Consider the following 21,884-nt stretch of genomic DNA (forward strand, 5'->3'; position numbering starts at 1 on the left):
ATATGCGGATTTGGTTAAACAAATAGAAAACGTGAAAAAGTTGGAAAAAAGAACATCATTACAAAAAAAGAAGACTGAAACGACTTGCTGTTTTGGAAATTGGTGATGTGAAAAAACTCATTACGTGGTGTCAAGGGAATATAAAATACTTTGTTCCAGCTGAGGAACTTCATGATGTCATTGACGCAGCTCATGTAGCTGTGGGTCATGGTGTTCACGATAGGATGTTAGCCGAGACATCAAAAAAATATGCCAGTAGCACAAAGGAAATGATATGCCTATATTTATCAATGTGTGATGTTTGTCAGCAAAAGAAGACAAAAAAGAAAACAGGGCTAGTTTCAGAGCCAATTCTCCATTCGGAAATGAATAAGAGATGCCAGGTCGATTTGATTGATTTCCAAACACAACCAGACGGGAATTTAAAATTCATTATAGTTTTCCAAGACCATCTCACAATTTTTTTCTCCTTCGTGCTTTAACATCAAAGAGGGCTGAAGAAGTGGCTTATCATTTGAATGACACATTCCTAATTGTAGGGGCGCCGTGCATTCTTCAATCTGATAATGGCAGAGAATTTGTCAATAATGTTATAAGTGAACTGGCAAATCTTTGGTCAGAACTGAAAATTGTGCGTGGAAAACGAAGGCACAGCCAAAGTCAGGGTTCTGTTGAACGTGCCAATCAAGACATTGAAAATATGATAAGTTCTTGGTTAAAGGACAACAATTCGACGAAGTGGTCGGAAGGATTAAGGTACGTCCAGTTCATGAAAAATCGAGCTTAGCACTCTGGCATAATCACCTTACAAAGCATTATTCGGAATCGAACCTCGAGTAGGACTTTCCACTTCCTCGTTGCCTCACGGAATCATAAATGATGTTCAGGATGAAGATGACTTAAAGAAGGCAACCGAAGATGACAGCAATACTGAACAGTACGAAGACAGAGATGATGATAACATTGTGAAAATCGACACAAACGACATTCAAAATGCTAGAAAAATTGCGACAGGAGATTTAAAAAAACAAGCTAAAAGAATGAAAGCTTCCTCTGACAAATCCCATCCACCAGCTGACATTGGAGACAACATAATCATACCTATTCCAGATGTAGATAAAGACAGAGGTGACCTTCGAAACATAATTGAAGTAATACTTCAAGAGACTGATGAGGGCCTCTACAAAGCTGGCACTAAACATGGCGTACTTCAAAAACATTATTGCAGGTATAATTTTATTAAAATTTTCCATAATTTTTTGTAATAAAATATTAAAAAATATTTGTTTTAACTTCTTTTGTAGAACTGATTTCGAAGTCTGCATTCAGAATGTTGTGACTTGGCAAGACAGCCAAGTCACAATGAGAGGAAGCCGAAAGGCACGCGTTAAGCTCACGCAGATTGGCGTGAGGTCTGGAACAGTTAAAGGAATTAATAGTAGCAAATAAAGTACGTAGTTGATATAGTACTTAACTTTAATCCACAATTGTAGAACATCTCTCTTGACGATACATGTTATAACCACAATATAAAATAATATCCAATGCTATGGCGCCTTGCTAGGTCGTAGCAATTGACGTAACTGAAGGCTATGCTAACTATCGTCTCGGCAAATGAGAGCGTAGTTGTCAGTGATCCATCTCTGGCTAAGTCGGCTGTACAACTGGGGCGAGTGCTAGGAAGTCTCTCTAGACCTGCCGTGTGGCGGCGCTCGGTCTGCAATCACTGACAGTGGCGACACGCGGGTCCGACGTATACTAACGGACCGCGGCCGATTTAAAGGCTACCACCTAGCAAGTGTGGTGTCTGGCGGTGACACACACAGAATTTTTAGATGTGGGGGATATTAACCAGGATATTGAAATATCTTTAAGGACTGCAGCCACAAAACATTCTTTTGGATCAGGGCAAGGCTTCGTGAAATGCAGTTGCATGAAAAACTGCACAACAAACAAATACAACTGTAAGAAAAACAAAATACTCTGCAATTCTAAGTACCATCAAAGTAAACTTGGCAAAAATAAGTAAATAAGAAAATTGCAGATAAGGTGATTTCTGTGTATGGGTGTAAGCTGATCAAGTGATAGATGTGAAATTACTGATTAGTTAATAAATAACTTTAATGAATCATACTGACTATTTTATTTCCATTCCTTTATTCAGTTTACTTTGAAAAGCTTATAGAAGATACAAACTAGGTGAAATTAATTAAGACTAGGAAGTACCAGTTTATCCTAAAGCATGTAAATCCTAACTAGGATAATCCGAATCGACCTAGGCTAAGCTGTTTTATCCTTTCGGTAACAGGATGAAAGAGTTTGACCTAGGCGAAACTAGTTCATCCTAAAATCGGGTTTGGCCGGTAACATATACACTCCTGGAAATTGAAATAAGAACACCGTGAATTCATTGTCCCAGGAAGGGGAAACTTTATTGACACATTCCTGGGGTCAGATACATCACATGATCACACTGACAGAACCACAGGCACATAGACACAGGCAACAGAGCATGCACAATGTCGGCACTATTACAGTGTATATCCACCTTTCGCAGCAATGCAGGCTGCTATTCTCCCATGGAGACGATCGTAGAGATGCTGGATGTAGTCCTGTGGAACGGCTTGCCATGCCATTTCCACCTGGCGCCTCAGTTGGACCAGCGTTCGTGCTGGACGTGCAGACCGCGTGAGACGACGCTTCATCCAGTCCCAAACATGCTCAATGGGGGACAGATCCGGAGATCTTGTTGGCCAGGGTAGTTGACTTACACCTTCTAGAGCACGTTGGGTGGCACGGGATACATGCGGACGTGCATTGTCCTGTTGGAACAACAAGTTCCCTTGCCGGTCTAGGAATGGTAGAACGATGGGTTCGATGACGGTTTGGATGTACCGTGCACTATTCAGTGTCCCCTCGACGATCACCAGTGGTGTACGGCCAGTGTAGGAGATCGCTCCCCACACCATGATGCCGGGTGTTGGCCCTGTGTGCCTCGGTCGTATGCAGTGCTGATTGTGGCGCTCACCTGCACGGCGCCAAACACGCATACGACCATCATTGGCACCAAGGCAGAAGCGACTCTCATCACTGAAGACGACACGTCTCCATTCGTCCCTCCATTCACGCCTGTCGCGACACCACTGGAGGCGGGCTGCACGATGTTGGTGCGTGAGCGGAAGACGGCCTAACGGTGTGCGGGACCGTAGCCCAGCTTCATGGAGACGGTTGCGAATGGTCCTCGCCGATACCCCAGGAGCAACAGTGTCCCTAATTTGCTGGGAAGTGGCGGTGCGGTCCCCTACGGCACTGCGTAGGATCCTACGGTCTTGGCGTGCATCCGTGCGTCGCTGCGGTCCGGTCCCAGGTCGACGGGCACGTGCACCTTCCGCCGACTACTGGCGACAACATCGATGTACTGTGGAGACCTCACGCCCCACGTGTTGAGCAATTCGGCGGTACGTCCACCCGGCCTCCCGCATGCCCACTATACGCCCTCGCTCAAAGTCCGTCAACTGCACATACGGTTCACGTCCACGGTGTCGCGGCATGCTACCAGTGTTAAAGATTGCGATGGAGCTCCGTATGCCACGGCAAACTGGCTGACACTGACGGCGGCGGTGCACAAATGCTGCGCAGCTAGCGCCATTCGACGGCCAACACTGCGGTTCCTGGTGTGTCCGCTGTGCCGTGCGTGTGATCATTGCTTGTACAGCCCTCTCGCAGTGTCCGGAGCAAGTATGGTGGGTCTGACACACCGGTGTCAATGTGTTCTTTTTTCCATTTCCAAGAGTGTACATAATTAAGTTTGTATGAAACCCTCGGTGCTCGAATCCTGCTCGCACTTATCCGTATTTTTAACTGTCGTGAGACTGGCGCAAGACATGTTCAGTGTGATGTCCACTGTTTTCTGCAACAAGTTGAAATCGAGGAACAGTATGTTCCACAACAAATCGGACTTTCTCAGGTGGACATTCAGAATACGTTGCACAATACGTGTGTTCAGTTCAGCTACGTTTGTAATCGGAGGAAGGAATCTTTCAGATAACCCTACAGCCAGAAGTCACACGGATTAAGATCAGATGATCTGGATGGTCAGGCTGTAGGGGAATAAGGACTGATAATTCTAGCATTTCCAAAATGCTTTTGCAGCATCTGGTCCACTGGTTCTGCGATGTGCGATGGAGCGCCATCTTCCATAAAAATGATCCCACCCGCACATACACGCTGTTGGAATGATGTTGGTGCGAAAAAGACTCTCATAGTGTTTATCAGTGACGGTACGGGTAACAGGAGAGGCAGGACTCATGTCCTTGAAGAAATATGGTCCAACAATGCGAGATACCGTCAATCCGCATCACACAGTTACCCTTGCAGAATGAAGCGGACCGCCGGCCGGGGTGGCCAAGCGGTTCTAGGCGCTACAGTCTGGAACCGCGCGACCGATGCGGTCGCAGGTTCGAATCCTGCCTCGGGCATGGATGTGTGTGATGTCCTTAGGTTAGTTAGGTTTAAGTAGTTCTAAGTTCTAGGGGACTGATGACCTTAGAAGTTAAGTCCCATAGTGCTCAGAGCCATTTGAACCATTTGAGGCGGACCGGATGATGTGCGAGCGGATTTTCCGTTGCCCGTATTCTTGATTTCTGTGTACTGACATGTCTTTTGAGATGGAAATGAGCTTCGTCTGTCCAAAGAATACACCACGGCCAGTCACTGTCAACTTCCATGCGAGCAGCAAGTTATAGAGCAAACGTTTCTCCCACTGGCAGGTCACCACGAAGCAACTCCTGAAAATATTTTTTTTTTTTTTTTGTATGGACAGCAATGCAGAATGTTGCGTAGAACTTTTTGCATCGTACTTACACATGTGTCCAAAATAAGGGCAATTACACGTGAAGTGCATGTTCGCACGCCACCATTCGACCTCTCCTGCATCTTCGACAGACGTCGGATAATTTGTTTTCTTCCCTATGCCACACTGCACTTCAAAAGAACCTGTCTTTTCGAATTCTGTAATCAGTTTCTTAAGAGCCTTGACAGACATCGGATTAACGCCTTTTTTCATACCCCTGAGTGTCCGCAACTTCTGCAGAGCTACAGGCGCGCTGTCACCGTTCATGTAAAAGAACTTTATCGGCAGCGCTCGATTCGGCATTGAGACAGTCATCCCTAGCGTCTTAGACGCAAACTGAGAAACAGCTGTGTAATCTGCGTCTGTTATTTAGCACATTCTTTCGCCTACAGCATCAAATAATGTTTCCCCCTTCCATTCAAATGTGATGTCATCCTGAGCAGCGTTTCTTTTTACAGCTTTTTGAAACAGGAACTTCAATTACACTCATGTTCAGAAAGAAACAGAACGTCTTGAACGACAAGAGATAGGACATTCATATTCATAGAACATTTACGTTAGAATGTTGTGCGCAAATGATAAGCATTTCAGTCACCTCGGATCAGCACGTGTCCTGTTGCCTAGTAGGCACAGCGTCCGCCATTGGCCCTGATAACTTGTTCCATGCGTGATGGCATCGACGCGTCTAATACGCGAATGGCGTCCTGTGGTGTAGCCGTCCACACTGCATTCGCCTGGTTCCAAACTTCATCTGCAGTGGTTGACATTGAGTCACAGCGCTGCACCCGTCGTTTCACTACATCCCACAGATTTTCAATTGGTGACTAGTCTGGTTATCCGGCGGGCCAGGGTAAAAGGCTGACATCCTGTGACACCAAGAAGGCACGTGTTCCTGCAGTCCAACATGTGGTCGTGCACTGTCTTGCTGAAAAATGGCGCCTGGTGTGTTGTACAGAAAGAGTATGACTACGGGTCTCAGGATGTCATTCACGTAGGTCACAATGGTCGCAGTGCCCTGGACACACATCAACTGTGTTTCGTAGTTGTATCCAATAGCACCCCACACCATAAGGTCGTGAGTTGGCTTTGTATGTCTTGTGGTAATGCAGTCACTGTGATGCTGCTCCCCTTGTCATAATTTTCAAACAAAACACTATCTCATGCCATTCCTGTTCTACACACCATTGTCGTCTAGTATGTTGCTGGACATTCGTCGAAGGTAGGCGGAGAAGTGGACGACGAGCAAGTAACCCATGCCGCAAAAAAAAACACGACAGACTTTCACCCTTGATAGTGTACGATTACACTGTTGCGCCAGAGCAGAGGAGGAGGCAGATCTGTTCTGCAGTTCCCTTCAGATGAGGTGTCGATCTTCTCGGGGAGTGGTCTAGGTGGTGCGAACTGACCCATCTCGTTGGGTTCTACGGTCTTCCGTGAACACCCGTTGGACACCCATACACTTCTCCCACACGAGCAGCAATTTTCCGGATGGATGCGTCACATTCTCTCATGTCAATAATGCGCCCTCTTCCAAACTCACTGACGTCACGGTAGGGTTAGCGCATACGTCTGCGAGGCATCCTGCACGTCTGCTCATGTCACGCGAGAGCCCCAGGAAGATTTAACCGGTAGGTGGGGTTGCGCCGCGATATCGGGGTTGACCTTGAACCACTGGTCGGCACGGTTCAAATGCTAATCATTTCTGCAGAACATGTCTTGTGAGAGTGAACATCCTATCGCTGGTCGTTCAAGGTGTTCTGTTTTTTTTCTGAACGTGAGTGTAAAATCATGCTGATCTTATCCTCTGCCAGCGATTTGGTGTGACTGGTCCGCAACGTTAATCGCTTCGCATTTAGCGTAACGTGTAAAGAGCTTGAGTTGGGGCACAGGGAGGCAAAACAATCCCATCTCGAAACCGAGAGCCAGACTGAAAAAGGCCCGTTCGGTACATCGAGAGCTACATCGGCGTATAAACTGTTGAAAGCTATGAACAATGCGTAGCTAATTTTCTGTCAGCCATTCTCTGTCCCATCCGCGTGGGGCAAATACACCTGTATGCCTCCGCTCGCGTGCATCTTATTCTCATAATTCATACGCGATAGCGGCAGTAGAAACGTCGCAAAGTCTGCTTCTGACATCAGTTCTCTAGACGTATCCGGCAGGGTTTCGCGAAAAGAACCACACCTTTCTTCCAAAGCATCCCATTATTCTCAGTGTGGCTTTTAAGTGTTCTTCGAAGCCATCAACCCAAATGTCTAATTGTTTCCCCGACGTCACCGCAGGAACGCAATACCTGATCTGAAACCCACAAAACACTTATGCGTTTCGTAGACACAGTGTACTTGATAGTTCCTTTCTCTTTCTTGCATTATCAAATTCACATCATAGATTTAATGAAGCACTTTAGCTCAGCTACTTTAGAAATACGTTTGATCATTGCTAAAGTCGTTTGAAAAAGGAAGATACTAGTTTATTCTCAATATTTCCATTCACTAACGAGCTCAGCTGAAATAACAATATCTGGTGTTAGTTCTAGAGTATCCTACAGAGCCATTTCAGAAATACTGGTATTTTGACCATTTTAGTGATACTTTATATATTCATTAACGTCCTTCATCTCTACTGGCAGTTCTCTTTTCTAATAATAAAATAAAACAAAATAAAATAATAAATATTGCAACCCCTACAAATAATTCAAGGACTTAACTTGTGGGTAACGTCCCAGAGATGAAGACTGAATTAAACAGCTTTCTCTTGTACAGTTCTTACTATTTCACGGCGGAGTATCTACACAACATCTCTTAAAATTAATGTTTCATTTTGTATTGTAATAAATATTTTCACAGTTATACTTTAATATTTTACAGTTATCTGAGCACTCAGCGTTGGCCAGGTATGTATTCACTCCATTAGCTCATCTCCTCTCTCTTTGTCTATCTCATCCATCCTCTTCTCAGTCCATCTCCTCCATCACCCCCATTCTCTGTCCATCCCCTCCTCCCCCCCCCCCCTCTACCTGTCCATCTGCTCCTCCCAACTCTCTCTGTCAATATCCTCCTCCCCCCTCTGAGTCCATCTCCTCCTATCCCTTTACCTCCTCCTCAGCTCCTTTATCTCGACCCCCCCCCCATCTCTGTCTGTTCACTCTTCCCATCTCTCTCTCTCTCTCTCTGCCCATATCCTTTTCCTTTCTCTATTTCCTCCTCCCCAGCTCTCCACGCATCTCCTTCTCCACCCTCTGTTAGTCTGTCCCCCTTCCCCTCTCTCTGTTCAACTCCTCCTCTTTCCATCCTCTGTGCACCTCCTCCTCCCCCTCTCCCTGTCCATCTCCTCCTCCCATCTTTATCTGTCCATCAACTCTTCCGTTTCTCTGGTCATCTCCTCTTCCACATCTTTCCGTCCACCTCCTCTTCCAACCTCTTTCAGCCCATCTCCCCCCCCCCCCCTCTCTATCCATCTCCTCATCTTTCCACCCCCTGTCCATGTCCCCCTGCCCCTCACGGTGTCCATTTCCTCCTCCTCATATCTGTGTCCATGTCCTCTTTCCTTCTCTCTGTCTGTCATTCTTTCCCTCACCCTCTTGTGTCTTCTCGTTATCACCTTCAACCAAATAGGAGGTTGTTGTTCTTACTCCCATACTATTTTTTTCCAGATGCAAGTTTGGTTGAAATCGATCCAGACGTTTAGGAGGAGCTTCTTACCCACATCTGTGCCACGGTATGCAGGTGTCACATAGAGTATATTTCACATATATTTAACATATTTCACACGTATTTGTACACATACTTCACCTGTATCTCTAGCGAATTTCGTCTTGCAGTTTCGTTTTCAAACAGTGTAAGGAGTGTGTCAGAACTCTCCATTACATAAAACAATATATCCAACTTCACGCTATTCTTTGCATTGTGTAAGCACTCAGATATCGATAGTGACACTCTGGGGCGAAACATGGGAGTGCGATTCTAAGCACTGTGGTGAGACGAGGTCTGTCTGCGAGAGTGGAAGAGTTGTGTCGGTCGAGAGCTCGGAGACAGAAGACGTGTCACGCTGACCTCACGTCGGTGATGGCACATCTTACCCATGTGTAACCTACATGCAACCAATTTCGCAGCAGCAGCGGCTAAAGTTGACCTGCATAACACTGTGTGCGTGTTGTATGAGTGTCAGTCCCTTCATCCTGTCTCTTCTCCTAGTCAATGTTTTCCAAATATTCATTTCCTCTCCGATCCTGCGCAGAACCTCCTCATTCCTTAACTTATCAGACCACCTAATTTTTTACATTCGTCTTAGCACCACATCTCAAATGCTTCGATTCTCTTCTGTTCCGGTTTTCCCACAGTCCATGTTTCACTACCATACCATGCTGTGCTCCAAACATACATTCTCAGAAATTTCTTCCTCAAATTAAGGCCTATGTTTGATACTAGTAGACTTCTCTTGGCCAGGAATGCCCTTTTTGCCACTTCTAATCTGCTTTGGATGTCATCCTTACTCCGTTCGTCATTGGTTAATTTGCTCCCTAGGTAGTAGAATTCCTTAACTTCACTTACTTCGTGACTATCAATCCTGCTGTTAAGTTTTTCGCTGTTCTCATTTTTGCTACTTCTAATTATTTTAGTCTTTCTTCGATTTACCCTCAATCCATATTCTGTACTCGACTGTTCATTCCATTCAGCCTATCATGTAATTATTCTTCACTTTCCCTCAGGATAGCAATGTCATCAGCGAATCATATCACTGATATCCTTTCACCTTGAATTTTAATTCCACTCCTGAAATTTTCTTTTATTTCCATCATTGCTTCTTCGCTGTACAGACTGAACAATAGAGGCGAAGGCTACATCCCTGTCTTACATCCTTTTTAATCCGAGCACTTTGTTCTCCCTCGCTACTCCTTCTCGGTTTTTGTACATATTGTATATTACCCTGGCTTTCTTTAGCTTACCCCTATTTTTCTCAGAATTTCGAACATCTTACACCATTCTACATTGTCGAACGCTATTTCCAGGTCGATAAATCCTATGAACGTGTCTTGATTTTTCTTTAGTCTTACTTCCGGTATTCAACCGCAACGTAGAATTGCCTCTCTGTTGCCTTTACCTTTCCTAAAGCTAAACTGATCATTATCTAACACATCCACATTTGTCTTTTCCATTCGTCTGTATATTATTGTTGCATTTCATAAATTCTTTTTTAGTGTGGGCTTTACGTACCCCCGTACATATTATTGCAAGTGCACTAATGTTGCTAAGAGTGTACTAAAAGATATTTTCAGGTCCTGGGCCCTACTTACACGTCAGTACCGTTCTAAAAGTATGTTGTTAATTTAAGTCAACAACAACTGACAATTTTTTTAGGGTAGGTACAAAGTACCTCCCTCTTTGGTAACGCGCGTTATGGGAAATGCGGTGGTACTGCTACGGTTAAAGAAGGAACTTAGAGACATCCAGTAGTTAATCTTCCTAGAGCCCACCGGGTTTCTCAATACCATGAGGAGAACCACTGTTACTGGATTAAGGCCGGTATTACACTATCAAATTTCTTTGTCAAATATCTTTGACAAAAATCTTTGTCAAAGATATTTGATGGTGTAATAGGGAACTTTGTCAAATGTCGTCCAATATTTGATCAAATCTAGGACCTCGCTGTAGATTTGATCAAAGAAGTCGCTAGTCTTCTGTTCACTGCAATGTGACATGTTACCACATGGAGCGCTAGCATCGCTGCAGCGCTCTGTCGTCTGTAGTGTTTTTATAAACATTGGCGGTAAATACAAGTGGTGTGTGCCGACAACTAAAAAATTAATAGAGATGTATGAAGCTGATGAGGCGCTTTACAACGTGAGGCACCCTGAATACAAAAGTAGATTAAGATGATTGGAGACCTGACCCGACCTGACCTGACCTAACCTAACCAAACCCAACCCTCTCCTGTAGCAAGGGATAGGAGTGTTACAGTGAGCCTGTCCTCTGCAGATGTAGCAGTTCTTAAGTGAATATTGTGTTTTGTGATATGAGGATACGCTTCACTGAGCACATATAGAATTGTATGCTCATCCGTTCTTAAGTACTCGATGTACGACTTGACATCCTCCACTATAAGCTCACGTAACAAGTTTTGTTGAATGCTTTTATCGTATCGTCGTAAAACCCACGACTTCACCCAGGTATGTTTCCTTTTTTTTCCCCGCTTCTCTTCCGCATGTGCACACAGTGCAATTGTGGTACATGCAACTGCTGCGGTTAATAATATGTTGTTGTTGTCAGCCATCTTGAAATTTGACGATAAATATGATGACAGTGTAATACCCCTTCTAGCGCTACGTCAATGATCTTTGTCAAATATATTTGACGGAATATTTGATCACATCTTTGATCAAATCTTTGACAAAGAAATTTGATAGTGTAACACCGGCCTAAGATCCGACCGACAGTCGTGCAGTTATAAGAAGAGCGGTCTATAATTGTGTCACCTTGGCCATCGTGAAAGTTTAGCGCTTGGCTTGTCGGGAAACTACAAAATCTGCTCCGCATCGGAGTAACGGCCACGTGGCGCCCTGCCAGGCATTCTACTGTTTAATACCCGCACCGGCCCAGAATACTGGCGGCTCTCTTTTATTTTGAAGTGACTCGGCGCTAGGCTCCACGATATCAGTTGCGCCTGCCCGCAGCGCCCGCCAAAGGGGCCGCCACGCCAGATGCCGCGACACCTGCCAGATGCCGCGCCACTGAGTTCGGCTCCGCGGCAACAGGTGCCAGGAATGTGAGGTTGTCTCGTGGCAGGCCCTGGAAAAAATCGGGAATTGAAAAGCGTGTTGGACAGCGAGCGTTACTTCCAGAGCACAGGCACCGATTGCCAATGCAACAAACGGGCTGTTCCGGGAGATACACATAGAGGAAACGTATGTATGTATGTAAACGTGTATGTGTGCATGTGAGTGTGTTTGTACTACATCTCCTCCCAAATCACTGACACTGGACTCGCATTCGGGAGGACGACGGTTCAATCCCGCGTCCGGCCATCCTGAGTTAGGTTTTCCGTGATTTCCGTAAATCACCCCAGGCAAATGCCGGGATGGTTCCTCTGAACGGGCACGGCCGACTTCCTTCCCCATCCTTCCCTAATTGGATGAGACCGATGACCACGCTGTCTGGTCTCCTTCCCCAAACAACCAACCAACCAACCAACCAAATCACTGGACCGATTTCAACCAAATTTGATACACAAATATACTGACGTGACAAAAGCCGTATGATACCTCCTAATATACAGGGTGTTACAAAAAGGTACGGCCAAACTTTCGGGAACATTCCTCACACACAAAGAAAGAAAATATGTTATGTGGACATGTGTCCGGAAACGCTTACTTTCCATGTTAGAGCTCCTTTTATTACTTCTCTTCAAATCACATTAATCATGGAATGGAAACACACAGCAACAGAACGTATCAGCGTGACTTCAAACACTTTGTTACAGGAAATGTTCAAAATGCCCTCCGTTAGCGAGGATACATACATCCACCCTCCGTCGCATGGAATCCCTGATGCGCTGATGCAGCCCTGGAGAATGGCGTATTGTATCACAGCCGTCCACAACACGAGCACGAAGAGTCTCTATATTTGGTACCGGGGTTGCGTAGACAAGAGCTTTCAAATGCCCCCATAAATGAAAGTCAAGAGGGTTGAGGTCAGGAGAGCGTGGAAGCCATGGAATTGGTCCGCCTCTACCAATCCATTGGTCACCGAATCTGCTGTTGAGAAGCGTACGAACACTTCGACTGAAATGTGCAGGAGCTCCATCGTGCATGAACCACATGTGTCGTACTTGTAAAGGCATATGTTCTAGCAGCACAGGTAGAGTATCCCGTATGAAATCATGATAACGTGCTCCATTGAGCGTAGGTGGACGAAACTAAAATGAGCTCTAACATGGAAATTAAGCGTTTCCCGACACATGTCCACATAACATCTTTTCTTTATTTGTGTGTGAGGAATGTTTCCTGAAAGTTTGGCCGTACCTTTTTGTAACACCCTGTAGTGTCGGACCTCATTTTGCAAGGCGAAGTGCAAAAACTCGATGTGGCATGGACTCAAAAAGTCGTTGGAAGTCCACTGCAGAAATATTGAGCTATGCTTCCCCTATAGCCATCCATAATTGCGAAAGTGTTGCCGCCGACCGGGATGGCCGAGCGGTTCTAGGCACTACAATCTGGAACCGCGCGACCGCTACGGTCGCAGGTTCGAATCCTGCCTCGGGCATGGATGTGTGTGATGTCCTTAGGTTAGTTAGGTTTAAGTAGTTCTAAGTTCTAGGGGACTAATGACCTCAGATGTTAAGTCCCATAGTGCTCAGAGCCATTTAAACCATTTTTTGAAAGTGTTGCCGGTGAAGGATTTTGTGCACGAACTGACCTCTCGAATACGTCCTACAACGGATCGATGGGATTCATGTCGGGCAAATTGTCCAGAATGTTCTTCAAACCAGTCGCGGCCAACTGCGGCCTGGCATAGTCATCTACACTACTGGCCATTAAAAATTGCTACACCACGAAGATGACGTGCTGCAGACGCGAAATTTAACCGACAGGAAGAAGATGCTGTGATACGCAAATGATTAGCTTTTCAGAGCTTTCACACAAGGTTGGCGCCGGTGGCGACACCTACAACGTGCTGACATAAGGAACGTTTCCAACCGATTTCTCATACACAAACAGCAGTTGACCGGCGTTGCCTGGTGAAACGTTGTTGTGATGCCTCGTGTAAGAAGGAGAAATGCGTTTCCAACTTTGATAGAGGTCGGGTTGTAGCCTATCGCGATTGCGGTTTATCGTATCGCGACATTTCTGCTCGCGTTGGTCGAGATATAATGACTGTTAGCGGAATATGGAATCGGTGGGTTCAGGAGGGTAATACGGAACACCGTGCTGGATCCCAACGGCCTCGTATCACTAGCAGTCGAGATGACAGGCATCATATCCGAATGGCTGTAACGGACCGTGCAGCCACGTCTCGATCCCTGAGTCAACAGATGGGGACGTTTGCAAGACAACAACCATCTTCACGAACAGTTCGACAACGTTTGCAGCAGATGGACTATCAGCTCGTAGACCATGGTTGCGGTTACCCTTCACGCTGCATCACAGACAGCAGCGCCTGCAATGGTATACTCAACGACGAACCTGGGTGCACGAATGGCAAAACGTCATTTTTCGGATGAATCTAGGTTCTGTTTACAGCATCATGATGGTCGCATCCGTATTTGGCGACATCGCGGTGAACGCAAATTGGAAGCGTGTATTCGTCATCGCCATACAGGCGTATCATCCGGCGTGATGGTATGGGGTGCCATTGGTTACACGTCTCGGTCACCTCTTGTTCGCATTGACGGCACTTTGAACAATGGACGTTACATTTCAGACGTGTCACGATTCGTGGCTCTACCCTTCATTCGATCCCTGCCAAACCCTACATTTCAGCAGGATAAAACACGACCGCATGTTCCAGGTCCTGTACGGGCCTTTCTGGATACAGAAAATTTTCGACTGCTGCCCTGGCCAGCACATTCTCCAGATCTCTCACCAATTGAAAACGTCTGGTCAATGGTGGCCGAGCAACTGGCTCGTCACAATATACCAGTCACTACTCTTGATGAACTGTGGTATCGTGTTGAAGCTGCATGGGCAGCTGTACCTTACATGCCATCCAAGCTCTGTTTGACTCAATGCCAAGGCGCATCAAGGCCGTTATTACGGCCAGAGGTGGTTGCTCTGGGTACTGATTTCTCAGGATCTATGCACCAAAATTGCGTGAATTGTAATCACATGTCAGGTTTAGTATAATATATTTGTCCAATGATTACCTGTTTATCATCTGCATTTCTTCTTGGTGTAGCAATTTTAATGGCCAGTAGTGTATAAGTGATAATTAATTGAAACCCTCAGCTGCCGACAGGTGTTGTTGACATACCTTGATAGGGACAGCTGAAAATGTGTGCCCCGACAGGGACTCGAACCCTGGATCTCCTGCTTACATGGCAGACGCTCTATCCATCTGAGCCACCGAGGACACAGACGAATAGCGCGACTGCATTGATTTATCCTTTGCACGCTTCACGTGAGACCCGCATTCCCAACAGTCCACAATCTACATACAGTACTTAATGTTCCTAACAGATTTTTTGCCCATCCCTGCAGTCGCGCTATTCATCTGTGTCCTCGGTGGCTGAGATGGATAGAGCGTCTGCCATGTAAGCAGGAGATCCGGGGTTCCAGTCCCGGTCGGGGCACACATTTTCAGCTGTCCCCATCAAGGTATGTCAACAACACCTGTCGGCAGCTGAGGGTTTTAATTAATTATCTTCATATATAGTCTTCTATAGAAATTCCATTGTTGTTTGGGAACATGATGCCCATGAATGGCCGCAAACGGTCTCCAAATAGCCGAACATTGATTTCCAGTCAATGATCGGTTCATTTGGACGAGAGAACCCTGTCCCCATGTAAGCGCAGGCCACACCATTCTGGAGCTTGCACAGTGTCTTGTTGAGAACTTGGATCCGTGCGTTCATGGGGTCTGGGCCACACTCGAACCCTACCATCAGCTGCTACCAACTGAAATCGGGACTTATCAGGCCATGGTTTTTCCAGTCGTCTATGCTCCAACCAACATGGTCACGAGCCCAGGAGAGGCGCTGCAGGCGATGTAATCCTGTTAACAAAAGCACTCACGTCGGTCATATCCTGCCATAGACCATTAACGCCAAATTTCGCCGCACTGTCATAACGGATACTTTCCTCGTAACCCCCCCCCCCTCCCCCGTTCATTTCTACGGTTATTTCAGTGACAGCTCTACGCAAACGCTCTCGGTCGTTAAGCGAGGGCCGTCGGCCACTGCGTTGTGGTGCGGAGAGCTAGTGACAGAAATTTGGGATTCTCGGCGCACTCTTGACACTGCTGGTCTGGAAATACTAAATTCCCTAACGATTTCCGAAATAGAATGTCCCCTGGGTCTAGTTCCAACTACCGTTCCGCGTTCAAAGTCTGTTAATTCCATAATCACTTCGGAGACCTTTTCACATGAATGACCTGAGTGCACATGACAGTCCTTTTACAGCTTGAGTATGCGGTACGACCACTATCTGTATGTGTGTATATCGGTGTCCCATGACTTTCCTCACCTCAGTGTACCTTACTGCCAAGCGACAATCGCTGTGGGGGTAAGAACCACCTACTATCAAAGAGGTGGTGGTGACGGTGAAAACGAAGCGTAGCCCGCAACGTGTGAATTCCCAGACTTCATCAGTCCAGTAATTGTGAGAACAATTAGCAACTTGCAACAAACTTTACAAATAATTTCAAACCTACACGAAATTTTTTTCTCGCTGGCAATCCCCAAAAAATGATGACAGCAAAAATGTTTACCGCTTACCGCTTTACGGCTGTTCATGTGTAAGGTGGCAGATTTTAGCACCTTACATGATATTTATTCAGAAAATAATATGTGACAAATACCACGCGGACAGAGATAACCATTTGACAGAACGATACTAGTATCAACATATCAAGGTTAATACCAGTACATAAGATTTGGCAGCTGGCCGGTGCTTCACACGGCGGCTGCTTTGTCGGTTGAGTGGCACTTGTGACCACAGGGGTTATTGGGAGAGCCTGAGACCTCACAGGTGGAAGAAGAGAGAGAGGGCGTACGTGCGAGACAGAGAGAGATTGTTTCCCGCCGTTGCGGCTAAAGGAACGCAAATACGGCGCGCCCATGAAAGGTGGGAGATCCGCGAGAAATCTTAGAGTCCTGATTTGCCGAAAAGCGTAGGAATACATGTGAGAGGAACGGCACAATTTGGCGGCAACAGGTTAGGGACTCTGGTGTCGGCGGTGGTGCGAGGCGGACGCTGAGGGTCTGCTCCGCAAGAGCTCTCACAGGGGAAAGACGACATCACGCTGGTGCCTGGGACCACTGTCGTAATCTACGTGCGGAATTATGGTGATATTAGAGCAAACAGCTGGCAAAGTAGGCCATCGTAATTGAAAGTGCGTACGCGTTCCATTAGCTCTTTCCTTAAGCTCTCTGGTTCTGTGTCCATCTAGGTGGAACTTCTGTAAAACCACTTGCGTGGCCAGTATTAAATTAAGTAAGTCAGGGAAAGGGACGATTAGGGATAGAGTGTCCATTGTGCCAATGGTAGGATAGTTAGTTTAGGGAATTAATTTGATTGTAATGTTTTAGATTAGCAATATTGCTCATCCTGTTTAATAATGAAGAAATGTAAAATTTAATAACAGACCATAATCAAAGCATTATCACTGCTGATAGAATAAGAGTTTTATTAATAAAATAAGTTATCATATTAATTTTATGAAAACGATACTTGGGGGTATATTCGCGCATTTAAACAGAGTCGAGGTCAGATAGGAGTAATGAAACAAGAAGTTTCATATTCATTATACCCCCGTACGTTGCACATGCAGTAAAAGTGCTGCATGAGACACCTGATTATAATGTATTACTTCTTTACTGTTTACTGCACTGACGACACATTTTACAGACACTATGAACATGTACCATTGAATATAAGTGCAAAATTATATCATCCTACAACACATAGTTCAAGAGATATGATGTCATAACAGTGAGATTGCCGCATCGTGCATAACGTTTAAATTTATTACTTCATTGCTACTGACTCCATTCACAACACATTTTGCAGACAATATCCACATATGCCACTGAATGTACCTGCAAAATTATATCATTGTACGACACTAAGTTCAGAAAATATGACGTCATAAACATTAAGCGCAAGGTTGCGTGGTTCGGGCGTGGACGTGCAGCTATAAATAAATACCTGGGCAACGCCGTTTTTCTCCGGTAGTAATAAATATTTTGTGACTTGGTAGTATAGAGCAATTCGAATAAAACGTTCCATATAACGTGAGTGCAACTCTCACCGGTTACAGGGATAAGTTTTCATCTGGTATGTTGGAACTCCAGTTGTCATGAGTTTATTTTCAGTCTGAAGTTCAGATTAGCAAGTTACGCATGAGTTTACATTATTGATAAAATACGTGTGGATGACGGACAAACTCTTCATTCAGCCTGTTCTGTTACTGCGTCATCTTACAGGGCTAGACTTGCTTGAAAACGAACTTCCAGCATTATTGGAACGGATTTCTTTGGCTACGACGGCTAGTACGTTCTCCCAGCATTACAGGGAACCCGCACATTCTGGTCGTCAGGTGGCACATAATCCACCTCACGAGGTGCGTTGAAAAATCGAACTTTGCTTATAAGATCCTTATTGCTCATTGCACCATATTTTACGCACTACCCCTCTCGATGTAGTCCCCTTTACTGGCAATACATCGTTCCCAACATTTCTTCCATTTCTTGAAAGCCTCCTGGAACGTACTTTCTGGGAGGCGTGCAGGTGTCTTGTTCCATTGTCCTGAATCTCCTCTGTGGTGTAGAACTTTTTAATTTTTTTAATTTTTTCCAGTGTGGTGTTTTAAGTTTGGAAATCAGGAAAATGTCTGCTGGGGCTAGATCCGAAGAATGGTGTGGATGGGACACAACGGAAGTCTGATGTTTTTCCAGATATTGCGGACAAGGCCGACGTGTGAGCCGCCACAATGTCACAAGGCAACATCCATATCTGGTTTTTCCACAATCCACGCCTCTTCTTCGCACACCATCCCTCGAACGTGCTAAAAATCGCTGGTAGACATCCTTGTTTAACATCTTACCAAGGGTACAAAGTCGTGATTGACAATGCCTTTGCAGAAAAAGAAACCACACGAACACAGCCAATCACCAACATCAACCTGAGTGCTCTTTCCAGACAAGGAGCTCCTTTGTCCACTCACTGTGACAGCTGCCTGAGCTATCGAATCCCTCTGTAAAAGTTTTGGCAAGTCTGTAGCAAAATTTCACACACACGCTTTGTTCTTCAAAGTCTTTCGTTGTCACCTTGTCACTAAACCACCGAACAACTTGGGCACGTGCTCACTTCATAAAAACAGCATAAAAATGGCTCCGAGCACTATGGGACTCAACTGCTGAGGTCATTAGTCCCCTAGAACTTAGAACTAGTTAAACCTAACTAACCTAAGGACATCACAAACATTCATGCCCGAGGCAGGATTCGAACCTGCGACCGTAGCGGTCCTGCGGTTCCAGACTGCAGCGCCTTTAACCGCACGGCACTTCGGCAGCAGTAGCTACACAACTTACCACGATCACCACCAGGTGAGCTCAGCAGCCGCTTCGCGCTCCCTGTGCCGGTTGAAAGCGCTGTTTCAAATGTTCGGTCTTTCTTTGAGCGTCTCTCGTACATTACCCGGAGGATATGTTCAAATGTGTGTGAAATCTCATGGGACTTAACTGCTAAGGTCATCAGTCCCTAAGCTTACACACTACCTAACCTAAATCATCCTAAGGACCAACACACACACCCATGCCCGAGGGAGGACTCGAACCTCCGCCGGGACCAGCCGCACAGTCCATGACTGCAGCGCCTTAGACCGCTCGGTACCCGGAGGATAGATCGGTAGAAATGGTCCGTTCCTTGATCACCAAGATTACCGGGCTATACACCTTTTCCCCGTGGGGGTGCTCAAAAGACGAAGTCGATAAAGAAAACGTAAACGCAAGAGACGAACTGATCGATCGGATTATGAAAAGTGCTGCCCTAGTAAAAGAACATAAAGACGACCTCAGAAGTGTTACACGCAGTGTTGTCACGAGAATTAGGAAGTGTACTGAAGTCGGAGATGGAGTTAATGAAGACCAAATGTTAATTTAGGCATTTGCCTTTACTTAACACATTCTGTATTTGTTTGGGTTACATTTTAACAGCTCTCTCTCTGTAACCAACAGAAACCGGATACATTTTATATGGTATGTTTTATTTTAATTAGTCTGTTCTGTATCACCTCTTATAATATTTTATATTCCTACTGAAACATTCTGTGCAGGTGCGTTTCAGATTAAAAATGTACCGTTTTCTAAATATTTCATTTCTTTTCCCGATCACATATCTTAAGCTAATCTTGTAGATCCCATGAGAGTGAAAAATGGGGGGACTTTAGTTGTTAACATTATCACGGTAGAAAGTTAATTTTATTTTCTCTAGTTTTATTTCTATTTCCACTTTAATTGCAAACGATTTCGAAGCCAAAAGGCTTCATCTGTAGGTACATAATTCAAGAATCAATTTACAGTACTTCCGAAAGCATAGCATTTGAACATGAGACAGGTCATCCATACAGGAACAGATACGAATGCATCTCAAATGGCAGTTCCACATCACTTTCATGGCTGTTGTGGGTGGATTAGCTACCCCATGTTCAAGTGATATACTAACGGAAGTAACGCACAAACTGTTGTTGTTGTTGTTGTGGTCTTCAGTCCTGAGACTGGTTTGATGCAGCTCTCCATGGTACTCTATCTTGCGCAAGCTTCTTCATCTCCCAGTACCTACTGCAACCTACATCCTTCTGAATCTGCTTAGTGTATTCATCTCTTGGTCTCCCTCTACGATTTTTACCCTCCACGCTGTCCTCCAATACTAAATTGGTGATCCCTTGATGCCTCAGAACATGTCCTACCAACCGATCCCTTCTTCTGGTCAAGTTGTGCCACAAAAATCTCTTCTCCCCAATCCTATTCAATACTTCCTCATTAGTTATGTGATCTACCCATTTAATCTTTAGCATTCTTCTGTAGCACCACATTTCGAAAGCTTCTATTCTCTTCTTGTCCAAACTATTTATCGTCCATGTTTCACTTCCATACATGGCTACACTCCATACAAATACTTTCAGAAACGGCTTCCTGACAGTTAAATCCATACTCGATGTTAACAAATTTCTCTTCTTCAGAAACGCTTTCCTTCCCATTGCCAGTCTACATTTTATATCCTCTCTACTTTGACCATCATCAGTTATTTTGCTCCCCAAATAGCAAAACTCCTTTACTACTTTAAGTGTCTCATTTCCTGATCTAATTCCCTCAGCATCACCCGACTTAATTCGACTACATTCCATTATCCTCGTTTTGCTTTTGTTAATGTTCATCTTATATCCTCCTTTCAAGACACTGTCCATTCCGTTCAACTGCTCTTCCAAGTCCTTTGCTGTCTCTGACAGAATTACAATGTCATCGGCGAACCTCGAAAGTTTTTATTTCTTCTCCATGGATTTTAATAACTACTCCGAATTTTTCATTTGTTTCCTTTACTGCTTGCTCAATATACAGATTGATAACATCGGGGAGAGGCTACAACCCTGTCTTACTCCCTTCCCAACCACTGCTTCCCTTTCATGTCCCTCGACTCTTATAACTGCCATCTGGTTTCTGTACAGATTGTAAATAGCCTTTCGCTCCCTGTATTTTACCCCTGCCACCTTTAGAATTTGAAAGAGAGTATTCCAGTCAACATTGTCAAAAGCTTTCTCTAAGTCTACAAATGCTAGAAACGTAGGTTTGCCTTTCCTTAATCTTTCTTCTAAGATAAGTCGTAAGGTCAGTATTGCCTCACGTGTTCCAGTGTTTCTACGGAATCCAAACTGATCTTCCCCGAGGTTGGCTTCTACTAGTTTTTCCATTCGTCTGTAAAGAATTCGTGTTAGTATTTTGCAGCTGTGATTTATTAAATTGGTAGTTCGGTAATTTTCACATCTGTCAACACCTGCTTTCTTTGTGATTGGAATTATTATATTCTTCTTGAAGTCAGGGTATTTCGCCTGTTTCATACGTCTTGCTCACCAGATGGTAGAGTTTTGTCAGGACTGGCTCTCCCAGGGCCGTCAGTAGTTCCAATGGAATGTTGTCTACTCCGGGGGCCTTGTTTCGACTCAGGTCTTTCAGTGCTCTGTCAAACTCTTCACGCAGTATCGTATCTCCCATTTCATCTTCATCTACATCCTCTTCCATTTCCATAATATTGTCCTCAAGTACATCGCCCTTGTATAGACCCCCTATATACTCCTTCCACCTTTCTGCTTTCCCTTCTTTGCTT

The 21,884-nt window shown here is 45.1% G+C and overlaps 1 non-coding gene across 1 annotated transcript; it reads right to left on the reverse strand.

Moving 5' to 3' along the window:
- Positions 1-14,842: 14,842 nt before the first annotated feature.
- Trnat-ugu lies at positions 14,843-14,916 on the reverse strand. Its single transcript has one exon. It is a non-coding gene; the product is annotated as a tRNA-Thr (tRNA).
- Positions 14,917-21,884: the final 6,968 nt, after the last annotated feature.

The sequence above is a fragment of the Schistocerca americana genome, chromosome 1, assembly GCF_021461395.2.
Source record: "Schistocerca americana isolate TAMUIC-IGC-003095 chromosome 1, iqSchAmer2.1, whole genome shotgun sequence".
NCBI classification, from domain to species: domain Eukaryota; kingdom Metazoa; phylum Arthropoda; class Insecta; order Orthoptera; family Acrididae; genus Schistocerca; species Schistocerca americana.